Source organism: Chelonia mydas, chromosome 9 (assembly GCF_015237465.2).
Source record: "Chelonia mydas isolate rCheMyd1 chromosome 9, rCheMyd1.pri.v2, whole genome shotgun sequence".
Classification (NCBI taxonomy): Eukaryota; Metazoa; Chordata; order Testudines; family Cheloniidae; genus Chelonia; species Chelonia mydas.
Genome location: NC_057855.1, coordinates 61,178,875 through 61,196,416, shown reverse-complemented (window position 1 = coordinate 61,196,416; position 17,542 = coordinate 61,178,875).

The window sequence follows — 17,542 nt, the reverse complement described above, 5'->3', positions numbered from 1 at the left end:
CGAAGCTCAGACTACACGTTCATGCAGAGTTATAGGAAAAGGACATCTCCAAATATATGTTATGTGCAGCTGGACAACTTTTTTCTGTTGAAATATTATTTTGGCAAAAACCATTGGGACAGCTCCAGTGTGGTTGAAATGTACTGGTTTTCTCTGATGAAAACCTGGATTTCTTTTTTATACAGTTACAGGTGAAAATTTCCACTTCCTAAAACCTACCATTTTTCCCCAAAAAGAAAAATTTGACCCCCCCCCCTCTTTTTTTTTTTTTTTTTTTTTTTTTTTTGCTTTTCCCCAAAACCCAGGAAACGTTCACAGGAAATGTTAAACATTTTTACTAGTTTCCAGCAAAAATTAATCCACTTGCTTAACCAGCTCTTAGGCTATGCCTCCATAGAAACATATGAATTGCCAGGACAGATCAGAGCAACAGTCCTTCTAGCTCAGCATTCTGTTTTCTAATGGTGACAAGAATGAGATGCTTCAGAAGGAGGAGTAACTGGGTGATATTTAATGACCTGTGATATGCAGATCAGACTAGATAATCTAATTGTCCCTTCTAGCCTTAAACACTAGAAGGGTGCAAGAAACCTCCTAGTGGTCAGCGATGGAATAACCTGCCCATGGAGGAAGCTTCTTCCTAACCCCATCAGTTAGATTGGCTGATACCTAGAGATCAGTGAAAGGGTGGGTTTTTTGGTACCTTCTCTGACTGACTCCAAGGATATGGGCCAGCTGAAAATACAATCAGATGTAAATATCAAGGTGATCAATACACAGGCAGAGAGTTCTCTTTGCTGATCTACACCTCCCAGACTTCAGTAGAAACTGCCACGGTGGTAGCTGGAGTGAATTATAAGCACAATCAGGCTCTGGGAAGATAGTTATGCCAGCTACTTCTGCTGTCTGGGGAGACGCTTTTCCAGGATAATGAGGTTCAGCAGGCAGGGGACATTCTTCTTAGCTGGAACAGGATAGAATCAACAATATGCATTTCCAAAATAAATAAATAAAAAGCCAGGTTCCAATTTCCTACCTTTGGCTGGTGGCTGCCTTTAGTGCTCCTGATTTGCAAATAGATGAAAACAATCAGAAATCTGGGACCTCTCGCCCTGTGCACCAGGAAAATGGAGCTTTTCAAAAGAGTAATTATTTCCTTTCTCTCCCAAGAGAAAGTTCTTTTGTTGGTTCTTACCTGGACCTTCTGGCTAGCAGCTGCACTGGACCCCCTTGGCTCATGCTGTCCCCAAAAGGGAGGGCTCGGCGCAGCACAACGCTCTGAATGGCATGATTTGGAGGTGTTGGAGTCCAACAGGGGGTGCCATGTTACCCAGCAGAGGGTCCTTGCTGCTTTGCAGTGGGAGATGAATTGTATGGTGGTAATGGTAGCAGGCAGGGCTTTCTCCGAGGTGGCTGCTACCCGGGGAAAGCGGTTGAACGTTCTGCCTGTGGGAGAAATAGTAAATAGTCACTGGGTCTTAGACAACCCCCTTTTCTGCTCAGATGGCCCAGTGCACTCTGAAGACCCAAGCTGGCTGTAACAGATACAAAGACACCACGAACCTGGCATGCTTCAGCTGTGCCTTCCCCTCCTCAGCCTTTGGTAGGAGAAAGCTAGAGGGGCATTAAGTCCATCTGAACTGTGAGCCGTTAAAACAGGAGCTCACGCATGGCCCAGTGTTAGCTAACGGGTTGAGGAGGCAAGTCAGATTCAAGCAATTGGAGATCTACGCTTGATAGGGACCATAAAAAAACCCCACATGCCTTTTTTTCCTAAAAAATAATCCCATTATTTTTGAAATTCAAAATTTTGTCATTTGAAAAATTGAACCTGTGATGGGCTCCGTAACCCAGATAGGCCCTGAAGGTGGGCCTGGGAGGCCAGTTAACATGCCTGGCCACACCTGCGGGAGAATGAGATAGCCAGGCTTCATTGATAATGAAGACTAGCTGGGAAGGGGCTGGGTGGTGATTACACAGCCAGGACATTTGCAGCTGAAGGGCGCTGCAGGGACAGAGCTTGCAGTCACCCACTGGGGGATAGAAAAGGTAGGAAGCAGCAAGAAGCCCGAAGGAGTAGACCTTGGCTGCCAACAATGGGTCCCAGGGCTCCAACCCAGAGTACAGGGCGGGACAGGGTTCCTACACTGTGCTCCTGCAGTGAGTGAACCACTTAACAGAGACCAAATTTACAACAACAGCAAAATTGATTGGCTCTAAAGTTGGTCAAAAACAGGAGGAAAATTTCATTGCAAGTTTTCCAGATTTTTTTTTTTTTTTTTAAAACAGATGAGTGCATCCACCTCATCTCTCCTCTGGCCCTCCTCCTTTCTGTTACAAACAGTAAAGAGTTAATGAGCTCACGATATGGGATTTCCCCCAGTCCCATTGCTCATGTGATGGACACTGTATTTGTGCAAACACAGTTGCAATGGACTGGTTGCAATTCAAAGAATGCAATGGGTTTATGTTTCAGTTGGCACATAAAGAGGTCATTCTCAGTCCATCTTTCCAACCAGCTAATAAGTGCACTGAAAGAATTTCAATGTAAACCAGGCTCATCTTTCATAGCAATAACTCCAAGGCCAGGAAATGGCCCAGACTGATTTACAGGGAGGTCTGAATGAAATTCACCTCCTGTAAAACTTTGAACCAGGCACACTGGGGATAAGTCATGCTCAGAGAACCACAGCCCTGGAGAAAGTCGGCCAGGAAGAGTGTTTCTACTCAGATGGTTTTTCAACGGCGATTATGAAGATCTCTGTCCGCAACAACAATTTTGGGGATGAGTGTGGTGAGATTTCCCAGCCATTCATGACATTTTGAGCTAAGCTGATCAAGTTCAAAGCTTTGGGGCATAATTATTGATCAGAACAGCCTCAGAAGTGAGAAATTTTGCTGTCGGAACGTTCACAGAAAACGTCCCATTTGACATTTTCCCACAGGGAAACAATACTGTGCTCATGGGAAATTTTGAAACATCGAGAAAGTTTTTCTGCACTTACGTTTTCCCATTCTCTGTTTTCCAACTTCAGACAATTAGAAAACAACAACAAAATGTGGAAAGTGGCTTTGTTCTGGTTGCCAGAAACTGGGACTGGACGACAGGGGATGGATCACTTGATAATTGCCCTGTTCTTTTCATTTCCTCTGAAGCATCCGGCACAGAGACGGGATACTGGGCTAGATGGACTGGTGGTCTGACCCAATATGGCCATTCTTACATTCTCTATTTCCTCACACTTCCTGAGAGCCACAGCTGTTTGGAAGTGCTGCTGATCAGCTGTTTGGAGGTGCCCCTGATCAGCACCCCAGGAAAAAGTAAAACTCAGCGCCTAAGGAAAATGTTCAAAGCAGTGGGGGAGGGGGAAATCTACATTCTCACTGTCTTCCATCTTTTCGCCAGTTAGAAAACAATAAGAAAACACTGAAAGTGCTGCTTTCAGAAAAGAAGGAACACAATCCCTTTTCAAAGTGACACTAAAGTCTTGTCTAAACACAAAAGTTGCACTGCTTTAATGACACTGGAATAGAAAAAGTGGCACATATCCCATAAACACCTGTCCCAGTTATGGCGGCATGAATGTGCTTATCCCAGTAGAGCTAATTCCCATTTAGGGAGGAGAATTACTGTACTGGTATAAAGCACCTTTATACTGGTATAACTGAGTCCATACTAAGGATACCACTATAACTATTTCAATTAAAGGAAAAAAGAACTGCTGCCCAGATCAAAAAAGCGTTATACCAGTAAAATCTGTGCAGAACGGGCCTTCCTTTCATCCACAATAACACAAAATATTTTGAATTTTTTTTCTGAAATTGTGTTTCAATTTTTATTTGATTCCTTTTTGCACAAAACCAGAGACATTTCACTGACAGGTTTGTTTGTTTCCAGGCAAAATGCGATTTTCAACAAAACGGTGACTCCCAGTTTCATTTAAGCAGCCCTATCCTTTATTGTTCGCATACAGCAGCATTGAGAAGGGGCTGGACCTACCCTCTGTGAAACACAGACCCTGGCCAAAGGGTTTAGAGCCCAAGTGGACCAAGAGTGAAGCTGCAGTGACATGGTCAAGGTCAGTTGGCAGATCAGTTGGAGAGCCCGGAATTCATCCACGTCTCATGACTGCCACTCTAGTGTCCTAGCCATTCCCCATTAGGAGTGAGCAAGAGAGAGATGGATGGCCTGGCTACCCACTGGGGCTGGGTATTGGGTTGAAATGGCTGGCGTGGGATGATCAGTCGGTGCTCCACCTTTGTCTGCTGGGGCTTGCCGCTGCAGATCCTTGCCCAATGTGCCACAGGATGTGCGAGGTTGTTGCAGCCAATGCATGGCCCAATGGAGGTGCTACGTGGCCACGCATGAGGCCTTGTCTTCCCCACTGACCAGCAGGGAGTCTCAAGCCCTTGCATAGCTGCTCCCTTCCTCACAAGTGTGCAGGGTGGGGTTGAAGGCTGGACATGTGGCAAGAGATATGGGCTTAATCGTGTTCTTCATCATACTGATGGGGCCCTTAGCTACGTGCTCCCATCTTAGACCTCGCCACTGGTGGGGCCACTGAGAGCCACGTGCAGCAGTTCCGTTAATACAGAGCAGGGTTCCTGTCTGGCTCGTCATGATTTTCCTTGCATGATGCCCTGGGTCAGCATGGTGCAGAGGCCCCAGCGTGTCTCCATGGAGAGACGTGAGCAGAAATGTTTGGATGGACTTTTTTGGCCAAAAAAAATGCAGATTTGGGTTGACAGAAACATTCTGCAAATTAGCGTTGAAGCCATCCATTCATTTTCACTTGGCAAACTCGTGATCATGACAAAGATCACCAGCTGTAGCCTCATGCTCCTTCTCACCTGTCAGCGTTTGGACCAGACCCAGGGTTTCGGCCTGCGTTCTCTGGGAGAGTCAGAGGAGGAAGAATTATATCTCCCTGTTCACTTGGCTGTGTAATTCACTCCCAGTCGCCAGCCTGGGCAATGGAGCATTAATCCATGACAGCCCATTCATAAGGGGACCCGGTGCAATGTTCACAGCTGATATATGCCATCGCCCCTGTAACGATGCTGGTTCTGGAGGGATCCAACTGAGAGTGCCAATTCAGGACAAATTGCTTCAAGCAGGGCAGTTACAGCCCAAGGCTGGGGTTTCTATGCACACCAAGGCAAACCAAACCAGCCAAACGGAGAAGACTTTGGTTTTACCCCACTGGCTAACCACAAGTCACATAAGCAATTCCCTTAGACACTCCAGTTTCCCAGTATCTCCACCAGTGCCACTCGTTATGGGGACAAATGGTTATGAAAACCAATACCCCCGTAAAAGAAAAAAGGTTCTCTCAATCCCAAAGGATCAAGCCCCAGACCCAGGTCAATATACAAATCAGATCTTACCCACAAATCACGCTGTTGCCAATCCTTTAGAATCTGAAATCTAAAGGTTTATCCATAAAAGGAAAAAGATATAGATGAGAGCTAGGATTGATTAAATGGAATCAATGACATACAGTAATGGCAAAGTTCTTGGTTCAGGCTTGCAGCAGTGATGGAATAAACTGCAGGTTCAAATCAAGTCTCTGGAGTACATCCATAGCTGGGATGGGTCTTTCAGTCCTTGGTTCAAAGCTTCAGTTTAGCAAAGTCCCTCCAGAGGTAAGAAGCAGGATCGAAGAGCAGATGGAGGAGCTGCAGCAGCTTTAATTGTCTCTTGCCTTGTGGTCTTCCTTTCTTGGTCCCAAAGACAAGCTGTCCAGCACATGGCCTGGAAAAACCTCAGAGTTCTCTCCATAGGGAGGTCCCTGCACACCTTGCTGAGTCCCAAGGCGTGTCTGCCTTCTGTCAATGGGTCAATTGAAAAGCTGATGATCCTTAATGGGTCATCAAGCAGGCTAGGCAGAGCTGACACCAACTTGTCTGGGGTGTCACCCAGAAGCATAGCACAAGTTTGAACTACAGACAGTACAGAGCCAATATTCATAAATTCAATTACAAAAATGATACGCACATATAGACAGCATAATCATAATCAGCAAACGATAACCTTGTCTTAGACACCTCATTTGACCCCCTTTATATAAGATTTGGTGCCACTACAGGACTTTGGTTGCAACAATGATCTATACGGTCCCAGATTACGTCAATAACGTAACAGCCCCTTACAACTTTGTTGAATGACCCGGTTAGAGCTCTACCACTTTGGCATTGCTCTGGCTGGCCTGATTCTCTCACTGTAGCGCTGATTTCAGCCCCTGCACTGCATGCTCCTTGGACTATGTGCATGGGAGAAGAGGGCCTTGGAGTTTTCCTGGTTGGCTTGCTGGGTCTGCAGACCCCTGGTCCAATCCATCCTTTGATCTGGGACAAGTATGGCTGATTCGATTAAGCTGTCGGGGGCTGGGAACATCCTCCAGTTAATCAATTCCCAAGATGCTGCCCTCAGCCTTGGCAGCACCCCGGGGCATCTGCCCATTCCAAGGAGCATGTCACCAGGCTCCGGAGGCCCCCACAGCCTATGCCTATGCCCCATCCCCGGGACTAACAATCCCCATCTCAGAATGAAGAAACAGGGGGAAGGGAGAAAGATTCAGACCCAGCACAGAATTTACATGAAAATGACATTCCCATTATTGGTACTACAGAAGTACCTAGGAGCCTCACCTGAGATCAGGGCTTCCCTGTGTGAGGCTTGGTCCAGAAACATCGACAGTTTAGTGCTGCCTGGTTTTACTCTTCCAGAAAGCCCAACCAGAAAATGTAAAAGGCATTGAGGCCCAGATCCTCAGGCGTATGTAGGTGCCTAACTCCCATGGACTTCAATATCTTTGAGTAGCTGGGCCTCCGCCCCTCACTCCATTGGGAGGATAATCGCTCCAACTTCACAAGGGCACTCAAGCTAAGATTCCCCTCTTCGGGACGATTAGGTTTTTCCAATCCCACAAAAGTCACTTTTTAGCTATTAGTTTTGCTGTCATCCTATGTTTCTCATGAGATTGAGCTATCTGCGTTAGCTGGTCAAGATCTTCTACATTAGGGGGACTGGAGCAGCAGTTCTCAACCAGGCCTCCAGAGCCCTCAGGGGGGCCATGAGCAGGTTTCAGGGGTCTGCCAAGCAGGGCTGGCATTAGAAGCACTGGGGCCCAGAGTAGAAAGCCGAAGCCCCACTGTGCAGGGGCACAGGGCCCCAAGGGCCCCAAGACCTGCCACCTGGGGCTGAAGCTGAAGCCTGAGCAACTTAGCTTTGCAGGATCTCCTGTGATGTGGGACCCCAGGCAATTGCCCGCCTTGCTACCCCTAATGCTTCCCTGGCTTTTATATGCAGAAAAACAGTTGTGGCACAGGTGGACCATGAAATTTTTATAGCATGTTGGGGGGCCTTCGAAAGAAAAAGTTTGAGAACCCCTGGACTTAGAGAACTGAAGGGAACTAGCAAAGGATAAGTGCCTTTCACCTCAGCCTCTGGGTCAAACCCCAGCTCAGCAATGGTTGGTAGGTGGGGAATGTCTTGTATGACAGGTATTGTTGACTGTTCTCTAGATCCTCATTACAAAATCCACCCTGTAATTGGCGGACTCAGGAGAGAGACCAAGGAGTGAATGGGACATAAAGACATGAACTCCTTCCTCTCGTTCCCCTACAGGTAGGGGCTGCGCAGCTTGGGCTGCCAATGCTGTATTTATTCTGTGGATAAACAGGATATCAGCCTCCCTGGCTCTCAGGCCAACAATTCATTTAAGAAAACAATTTTTATAATATGCTAAAATGGATCTCCTGGGTTATTTGATGCAAACAACTACACGCCTCCTGCTAATTACAAAAAACCGGCTTGGTAACGGGCAGCAGTGATGGGGAACCAGAATCCTTCTGATGAATGTGATTTAAGGGCATTATTCTGAAAGTTAAGTGGAAAGTAAAAGGCATGGGTGTGTGTGTGTTTTGTTTCTGGTACCCCTTTCTGGGCAGAGATCTATTCAGTCTGGTTAAGCATGTGTATTACCCCGAGTCATTCCCCATTTTGTTCCTTGTGAAATTACTTCTAGGAAAAGATAATCTCTCCCTTCTCCCCCTCCAACCCCCCCAATTTTGTTTAGCTTTTCCGTTCTTTATTTTCTGCTTTAGTTTCATACTCATGACAATGGAGGCCTCTGAGCAGTGACTAAGGCCAAGTATAATGCAAGGGGCTCGATAAACTTTTCTCTGCTCTCCTTCATACTGTTCTGCCAATGCCCCTCAGTCCATACCTGGAGCCCCCTGCTATTCGAATCCTGAGCCGCCCCCCTCCCCCAGCTCTGCCAATGCCCCTCAGTTGTGAGACACAGCCCCCTGCTCTTCTAATCCTGTCTCTTTCCCTCGTTCCCCCTTTGCCAAGCCACATCAATCCTGACATGCAAAACAAACTCCAGCACATCCACCCCACAGCCTCTGCTGCTACTCCATTGCTGGCCTTGCCTCGACCAGGCACTAGCATTTGTGTCTCAATGTAGCCCATGATGTGGGGGCTGCAGGTTGTGTGAATTGGTTGTGTATCCATCTGGCTGTCAGCCTGACTGTCTGCTCCCGCTGACGCTAGTTTCACACCAGCGTCAGCATGGTCAGAGGTCCCTTAGCCAGCAGACCAGACTGCAGCCACTCGTTTAAGCTGCACTTGCCAAGACCAGGGCTGGAAAAGGATTTGGTTCTTGTCTCCATGTCAGAGGACTTGACTTGTAAGATCCCCTGACATGGCAAGTTTGCATGCTAGATGGATCCTTAAACTTAGGTGCCCTGGAGAGACCACATGAAAGCCCAGAAGTGTGAAAGCCCAGTGCATTAACCCACTGCATCAACTAGTCATCAGACCTCAGGATTCTGGGAAAAGTAGAGCCCTAATTTCCCACTGACACTCTTGCAGAGTTTCTCTGTTGCACGAGGAGCACACAGTGGTGGAAGAAGGGGAAGAGATGGAGGAATGATCTGCAGTAATGTTTCACATACTGCAGACGGGGTAATAAAAGATTGGCTACTTACGTCTTCGTGGCTGAACTTCAGAGACAACAGCTCTGTGCACGAAAAAGCACACGCCTCCAGCACTTGCGATGAAAGAGAATGGCTGTTAACAGTGTAGGGCCTATGGCATGCTGAAGTGCAGTTCCGATTCCAGCCAGCAGGGGGCAGTGGTGCACACCCACACTTGCTAGTCCATTACACAGTTATTTATTTGTTGAACTCCCACAGGGTGCTCAGTGCTGTACAAAACAGACAAAGAAGGCACTGACCCTTCCCCAAGAAACATAGGTCTAGATCCTGCAACTGAATCTGCCTAGCGGAGCCTGTTTTGTGGGCCCTCCTGAGCGCGCTGGGGTCTACCCATGTGGATCCAATCTCAAGAGTGTGCCTTGAGAGAGATGTTCTGAAATCAACAGCAAAACTCCTACTCACTTCAATGGGCTTTTGCCCTTAAGGCCTAAAGGGAACTTATTACCCACACTTGTTAAATCTGCCATTCAGCTGATGACTTGATTTTCTTCCCCAGCCCATGAGCTCCTCCCACTCAGTCTGGCAGGGAGTGCATCAGGCTGAATTTGTGACATCACTTGCATTTGCATGGGCAGCAGCAATGCCCCAAACACAAGGGAATGTAGTTAGTATGAGGGATAACTGCTCTTTATTCTAGTGCCAAACGTTGCAATTACAGGAAGGGGGAAAGCACAGAAAACTGATGGCAAAATAAATTGCCTTTTGGGGGTGAGATGTTCCTTCCCTGGCTTTGCCTGGGCATGAAAATTCCTCTTTAAAATGATTTTGAAAATCTAAGGTCTGTGGAGAAAACTGTGCCCTGCACACTCAATTGATTCTTTTCAACCATCCTCTTAAAGATTACTTTCCCCCCCTCCCCATTTCCTCTCCTTTTTATCCTCTTTTCTTCCTTTCTAAATTGAGAAAGCAGATAGAGTTTTTATCCCTACAATATGAAGCTGTCAAACTGATGGACTGGAACATTCCCCAGCTACTTGCTTTCACTATTCAGTACAATCTGCTTTAAAGGTATATGTCAGCTTGCAGGAAACTTGATTGGTTTTTGCATAGCACCATGATCTGAGGTGTATGTAGCTATGAAACCATTATGCCTTTGTTGTCTGTGCACTGCACCCTTGATATAATTATTAATACAATAATAATACAATATTACCCAAATGCCCTAATCAGAATCTAATTATTATTATTAAAATAGGCAGCACAGAGAAAACGAAGGCAGCGTGGTTTCATAGCTACCATACACCACCACCAGTGGTGCTATGCAAAAATGGGTCAAGTTATGAATTACTCATTATTTAATGTTTTTTTAACACCCAAGGCCCCGGTCAAGATCAAGGCATTCACAGGCTGTGTTGCCTGTCTGCAGAGATGGCAACTTGTGGAAAAGGACCCTGTTCGGTTCAGCAAAAACAAACTGTCAACTCACAGGGCTGCTGCTTCACTGCATCCCAACTCCAAATGGGGGTGGGGCACCCATTTATAAACTAGGAAGTAAGGGAGGGGTGGAGCATAGCTCCATCCCACAATATGCTGGGTAACCCAGTTAACCCTATCCTGACCACTTTACTGCAGCAGCCTTTTGTTCACACAGCATATTACAGAAGAGACATACCTGCTGTGTTTGCTCTCTCTCTTTCTCTCCCGCCATCTCTCTTTGAAAAAAAGGTTTTACTTTTGTTCTTTCTTGTTGGCATTTTCCTTACTCTGAAAGAAAAATCACCTGAGACAAGTTTTGCTTTTTCTGTGCAGAAAAACCTAACAAGGATTCTTCATTTCTCACCCTGGGCCAACAGGGACCTGTGTTTAAAAAGTATCTTGAATCAGGTTTGGCATTTCCATGATCACCGCCGGTGGGGACCATCCTCTTGAGGAGTTGGAGCATCTCGTGGTCCTGGCAGGACCTCAGACACTGTGAACCTGTTTTTAATTATTCTCTTAGCAGAAATTATCAGTGCTATAAACCCTGATGCATAAATGCACTAACTGAGAGAAGCTGGACAAAACGTCCCCTATAGACAGATAGGGGTTTTTTTGTACCTTCCTCCAAATCAGTTGCGTTTGAGACAGGATACTGGGCTAGACGGACTATGGGTCTAATCCAGTCTGGCACAGTCTATGCTTCAAGGCCCAGATCCTCAAAGGCATGTAGGTACCTAACTCTCAGTGAATTCAACAGAAGTTAGTAGGTGCCTACATACCTTTGAGGATTGTGAATTTAGCTGGAGTTTCAAGAATTGAGGTTCTTTTTCTCTCCCCCTCTTTTAAGAAAAGAAAAAAATCATTGGTAGTGCAGGTCAGAAAACGTTGGGGGGGAGGGGGTTTCTCATGGAAAATTTAGACACAAATAAAAAAAGATCCACATTTTTTACTTTTGTTGAACAGTCAAAAACCTGAAGAATTAATGTTTGCTTTGGGGTTTTTTTAAGCAACCAAACCCTAAATATTTTTGGCCAAAAACTAAATTTTCAGCTGGAAATGGCTGAAAACCAAAACATTTTCTACCAAAAATTGAAGGGATTTTTTTTTCTTTTTTTTCTGAGAACAGCAGAAACATTTTTCAAAAATGTTTAACAGGAAACCTGTTTTTCCTGCCAACATTCTGGAGGAAAATTTTCATCTTGGCCTAACAGTTTGGTCTGTTTTGAGGATCTGAGTGGGAAAACATAATGGTTTTGATCAGTAAGACTGATTTTCCCATGCCCCTCCTTATTGGGAAATCAGCAAGTCCTTGCCACAGAGCCAGTGTCCAAAAAAAACCCAGTTAAGAATAAAGAAATTACCAGCCAGTGAACATTTGATCCTTTGGCCCTTCTTTAGGGTCTGACAAGCTGCCATTCACGAAGCTGCTGTGAGGTACTGAGGGAGGCAAAAAGAGACACCCACAGCCCTGCAGATGGGCCAAGTCCTGGGGGTTGCCGAACCCCATAGCAACCCATCCCTTTCAAAGGGCTGCTCAGCTAACAGACAAATGACACCTCGGGCTCCTTTCTCAGTGCCCGGCATTAGCATGGAGCTGGCATCCTCATGAGGTGCTGGGGAAGTTCTGACCCACTGGATGAGAGACAGTGGAACAGTGGGCCTACCTCTGATGGAGTCTTCAGCACCAGCGGTTTTGATCCCTTCTCACTCTGACACACTCGATGGCAGGTTTCTCAACCCCGGATCATGACGCAGAACTAAGTGGCCAAAATGTGTCAAAGGCTCCTACAGGAGCCGTGGGAGAGTTGCAGAGCCCACCTCACTCTCACACCATTGCAGCGTCTCCCACAGCTCCAGTCCCATGGGACTGGCTGGGCTCAGATTCCTGCTCCGGGCATCACAACCTGGTGCAGGGAATTGCAGCGCTGCTCAGGTTTGGCCCAGCCACCCCTCTGTCATAAGGGTGGGGCGGGCCAAAGGTGAGTGAGGGGTGCTGCAGCACCATGCACCACTCACTCAAAGTTCTGTTTTCTGTCCACCTTAAAGGATTTTCTTTTAACTTCTCAAAGTTCCCAAGGAACAAATCTGTTCCTCACTCAGCTCCTTTAGAATAACTATTTATAACAATATTTAGCACTGTAGCACTCATACACTTTATACAGCAGTCTAGATCCCCAGCTAGTGTATATTGACTGCGGTGGAGTGGTGCCAATTTTCCCCAGCTGAGGATCTGGGCTCCAGGTCTAGAGGCTATGTAATTGAATGGCTAAATGAAGCATGACTGGGATTAATTGGGACAGGGAGGCTGTCACCACTGCAAGACACCTGGGGACTCCCTCCTCCTAGTGTGTTTTGTGGGAACCTGAATATAATCCTTTCCAAAGTGAGATTAATAGCTCTGTGACCACAGGTATCCCTGCATCAGTGTCTCCTGCTCAGCACCATCTGGGAAGGGATCTCTCCTCACCAGCCGATGATGCTAACATGGATTGTATGGGGATTCCTGGGCCTTTGATGTGTGGTCTCAGTTCTGCCCTATCAAGCCCTGAACCCTAGGGGAAGGTTCAGTCTGTATGACACTGCATAACACCATTCCCCTCTACCGGCTCCCTGCAGGAGACCCTAACACAGCCACCGTCTTGGTCCTTATTTTCAAGTAACTTAAGCCCAGATCCTCAAAGGTATTTAGGTGCCTAACTCCCCATGGGAGTTAGACACCAAAATATCTTTGAGGATCTAGCCCTTAGGGCATGATCCAGAGCCCACTGAAGTCTGTGGAAGGACTCCTATGGTCTCCAATGGGCATTGGATCAAGTCCATGCAAACTCACTTAGAACCTCTCCTTAAAGCATTGTTGGATGGTAGTCAGATACCCCTGTGATGGGATGCAGTCTGAACAGAATAAATAACATAGTAATAATATCTTATTGCTAATAACACTTTCTTCTTCTCAAGCCCCTTCTGTGTGAGGATCTCAGAGCATGTATAAGCAGGAATGAATTAGGCCAAACATCCCCCTATAAAATATAAACCATTCATAATTCATGATTAATAATATGATTGTACATCTTTGCTTGACTGCCATGTTCTCCCTGAAAGAGAGAACTTGAAACCAGAGCTCTGACCAGCCCGGTGGTCTCTGGGACAGGGAGAACATTTCTAAGCCACTGGGGGGCTTTGGAAGGATAAGTTCTTGGCTCTGGGATCTAGGCACCTGGATTGTGATGTTCCACAGCCTAATAAGGGTGTCAGATATGGGGTCTGCACCTGAGAGTGCACCTGGGGGACCCAGAGCTAGGGACAGTGACCAGTCACTACCCAGAGCCAGAGGGCTCAACACCACATGGGATCCAGTGGTTGGATCCCATCACAGCAGACTGAAGTCTGTTCAGAAAGCAGTGCTGGGCCAGGCTGTGACAGGGAGCTGCTAGCATGGACCCCACCCCAGGACCTGGGTTCTCTCAGTGGAGCTTGGGGGATGATCCTACTGTTGTTGAGATGAAATAGAAATACAAGATCCTGATTACTTGTGCCCACTAAAGATTCCATGGTGCTTGCCATGAGCGTGAGGATGTTGCCCTAGTGTGTTGACCTACTGCATCCCTCCTGGGTCATTAGTTTTGGCCTCCCTAAATTCCCCCTATTATTTGAATTCCTGCTTGGACTGCCAGCCCTTTGGAGCAGGGACCACCTTTGTGCTGGGTCTTTGTGCGGCCCCTAGAACCAGGGTACCCTGGTCCAGTGCCCAAATGAAGATCAAGGCTATGAGCAGACACAGGAAGAGACAGGCCCTGCCCCAAAGAGTGAAATGGATTAAACCGATTGAAGGTGGGAAAGAGAAGGGGCTTGTCCAAGTCCCACAGTGGAACTGGGAACAGAACACAGACCTGATGCACAGCAGTGTCATCACAGTGCCCTGCGGTTTTGATTTGACATGATCTTCCCCTTTTGGGTGCTGTTGCAATGATGCCGGGGCTGCGGAGTGCCATTTAAAGTGTGTGGGAGTATAGAGCCCTTCCCCAAACCTATTCTTTCCCTCTCAGTCACCTCCTCCCAGCAGCCTGACACCCCGCCCCGCCCCCCGCCCCAGCCCATGAGCCCTTACACCCACTCCCTCCAAATCCGAGTGAGGGGCATTGCGACTTGGTGCAATGAGTCACTGCACCACTCAGGTCTGACCTGGCCAAAAACCCTTCAGACTGTGGCCTGGGTGGGCCCCTCAGCTCTGCAGCCTATGGCAGTGCACTGTTAAACATCCACGGAGTCCCATCCCAGAAATGGCTGCATAGCAGTGATCCTTGTTGTCATCACCATACAGCTAAGGATAGCCTAGAATTCCTCCTTACCTGTACGGGGTTAAGAAGCTCAAATAACCTGGTTGGCACCTGACCAAAAGACCAATGGGGAAAGAAGATACTTTCAAATCCTGGGCGGGGGAAGGCTTTGTTTTGTGTGTTCTCTTGGGAAGCAGAGAAGCATCAGGTCAGAAAACTCCTTCTCCTATAAACCATCCTAGAAGTCTCTCATATTACAAAAATTGTAAGTAAAAGCCAGGCAAGGCGTGTTAGATTATCTTTTGTTTTGCTTGTGAATTTTTGCTTTGCTGGAGGGAGGTTTATTCCTGTTTTTTGTAACTTTGAAACTAAGCATGCACACCTCCTAATCCCTGGTTCAAACACTATTTTATCTGGGGCAGTTGTGTAGCATCTCACCCTGCCCTGCCATTAATGGAGGAAATTGACACATTTGCTGGGAGCTCTGCTTAGATGGCTAATTGCTCCTGTTCCTCTCCTTGGTTCTGCACTTGTTTTTGCAAGACATATAGTGGCAACATTCTTAAACTGCCGCTTTCAGGCAATAGCGGCCCATGAGGAGCCTAAAACGTAGCTACTCGGGAAGCCAGGGTCTGGAGCAACTAATGGCACCTAGTGTGGGTTAGAGAGAGATGGGAGAGCATGACAGGCAGACGGCAAAGAATGAAACTTTGGGCTGAGGCAGAAGCTTCCCTCCCTGCCCCCATGAACTGGACAGTATGTCCTAAAAGCTGGGAAGGGGCCCATACATTGAATTCAAACAGCCACTGCCCTGCAGCATGAAACAGTGATGTGATAAATAATTATAATAACTGGTTTTCTACAGCCCTTTTCAGCCAAAGATCTCAAAAGCCCAGATCCCAAAGGTACTGAGGCTCCTAAGGAATCAATGGAAGTTAGGAACTTAAATACCGTTGGGCCAAAGTGCTTTACAAAGATAAGTATCTCCATTTTCCAGATAGGGAAAACTGAAGCACAGGGAAGGGATTTGTCCAAGGTCACACCAACAAGTCATTGGCAGAGCTAGAAATAGAACCAATGTCTTTTGACTCCCACTCAGGTGCTCTACCCACTGGACCACACTGCCTTCCACCTGAGTGCATACCTGGCCCATTATCACTCAGCTCAGGCAATGGAACAAGGCACAAGATCATACCGCTGCAAGCTTTTCCCTTGCCATTAAAACTCCTAGTGAGCCCCTTGGGTTTTCAGTGCAAGCCATTATTCTGAAGCTGCATTCAGGGCTGGAAACCCATACTCTTGACCATTGTAAAGCTGGCTGTTCAGTTGAGCCCCCACGCCCCATTTCCTATGCTGTGCTCTAATTCCCCAGAGCTGTACATCCTGGAGCCTTTATTAGGTAACTGAGTTTGCAAATAACAAGCAGGCAAACACTTGGATCTGAATGTCTACCAGGACTTGAAGGTGGCTTACAGTGGAGTCCAGCATCCTCGTAATATCAGTACCTGACATTTGATAAGCATCGCTCATCGTGAAGGATCCCAAAGTGCAACTAGTCATTTTGCAGATTATTGCACGTTCTATCTAGCTATGTCCCACACCGCTGTAATATAGCCATCTCTGGAGTGGAATGTGAGGGCCATTTAACAGCACACAGTAGTGCTTAGGGTGTGTCGAGAAGCAAAGGGTGCTGGGCCATCCTAGCAGAGTGACAGCAGCATGCCTAGGACTGCCTTATATCTGGTATAAACGGCAGTTACGTTATATGCGAAGGAAAACGAGAGGTTGTCAGAGACCCCATGGAATGTCTCTATTCTGATAATATCATACATTGCAGATAGCTCCGCCAGAACCACGAAGCTGTGACTCTCCCTCAGCTGGTCAGATCTCTCCTACCCCTAACAGGAGCCAAGTGAACGGATTAAACCCACAAAAGCCATGTACCATTAAGACTAGTGTCCTCTGCCTGTACAGCCAGGGGAGCCAGGAAGGCAGAGCATCAGCCTGTCAGGACTTTGTCACTCTTTTTTGTTTTCAGTTGTAGGGGCCCTCGGGGCCAGCCGGTCGGTCACCTGGGAACACCTCTGTTTAGCCACAGAGCAGGTACTGCCAAGGGTTGGCGTTCATTACCTGGGGCCAGCTGCTGCTCTGAGGCATAGCTCATACAGGAGTAGCCCTAGGGAATGAGGGATTTCAGTCATCTTTGTGTCCTCCCAGCTCTGGCCTGCTCAGCCCCCTGGTGTAACTTTACTTAGGCAGCCCAGCAAGTGCTGTAAATTACACCAGTCCAGCCTGCCTGCAGCGGCTGCAATAACATGCCCCTCCCTTACACCACAGCTTACAAGTGGCCTGCATGAGGAAGCTTTTGGTGGGCCAACACCATGCCTGAGATGGAAAATTCTCCCTTGGTTGGCCATGGGGCTTTTACATCCCATCCCTGCAGCAGAGAGCAGGATCCCTCCTGTAGCATTTGCAGAGCACCTTGGACTGGCTGAGTGCTCAGCAGGTTTATTGCAGCAGAGGTAAGAGACCTGCTGGCCCCAGAGAACCCAGTCCAACAGACATTTATTTACAGGGTGAACCAGGAATTGCCTGCCTGCTGTGAGGCCTCATTTCCACTCAGGTCTCTGGGGAAGAGGCAGGAATCTACTATCCAAAGACACTGGAAACATGAGCTGGGGAAGAGCAGTGGGGCTACTTTGGAGCTTGATGGGAAGGGGAACGGAAAGGGCCTTCAGAGCATTCTTTGTTTGTTTGGTTTTGGAGAAAATGTCCCAGATTAACACTGGTGTATGTGACCAAGATTTCCCCACCAGGCTCTTACATCCAAATTTAGGCAAGTG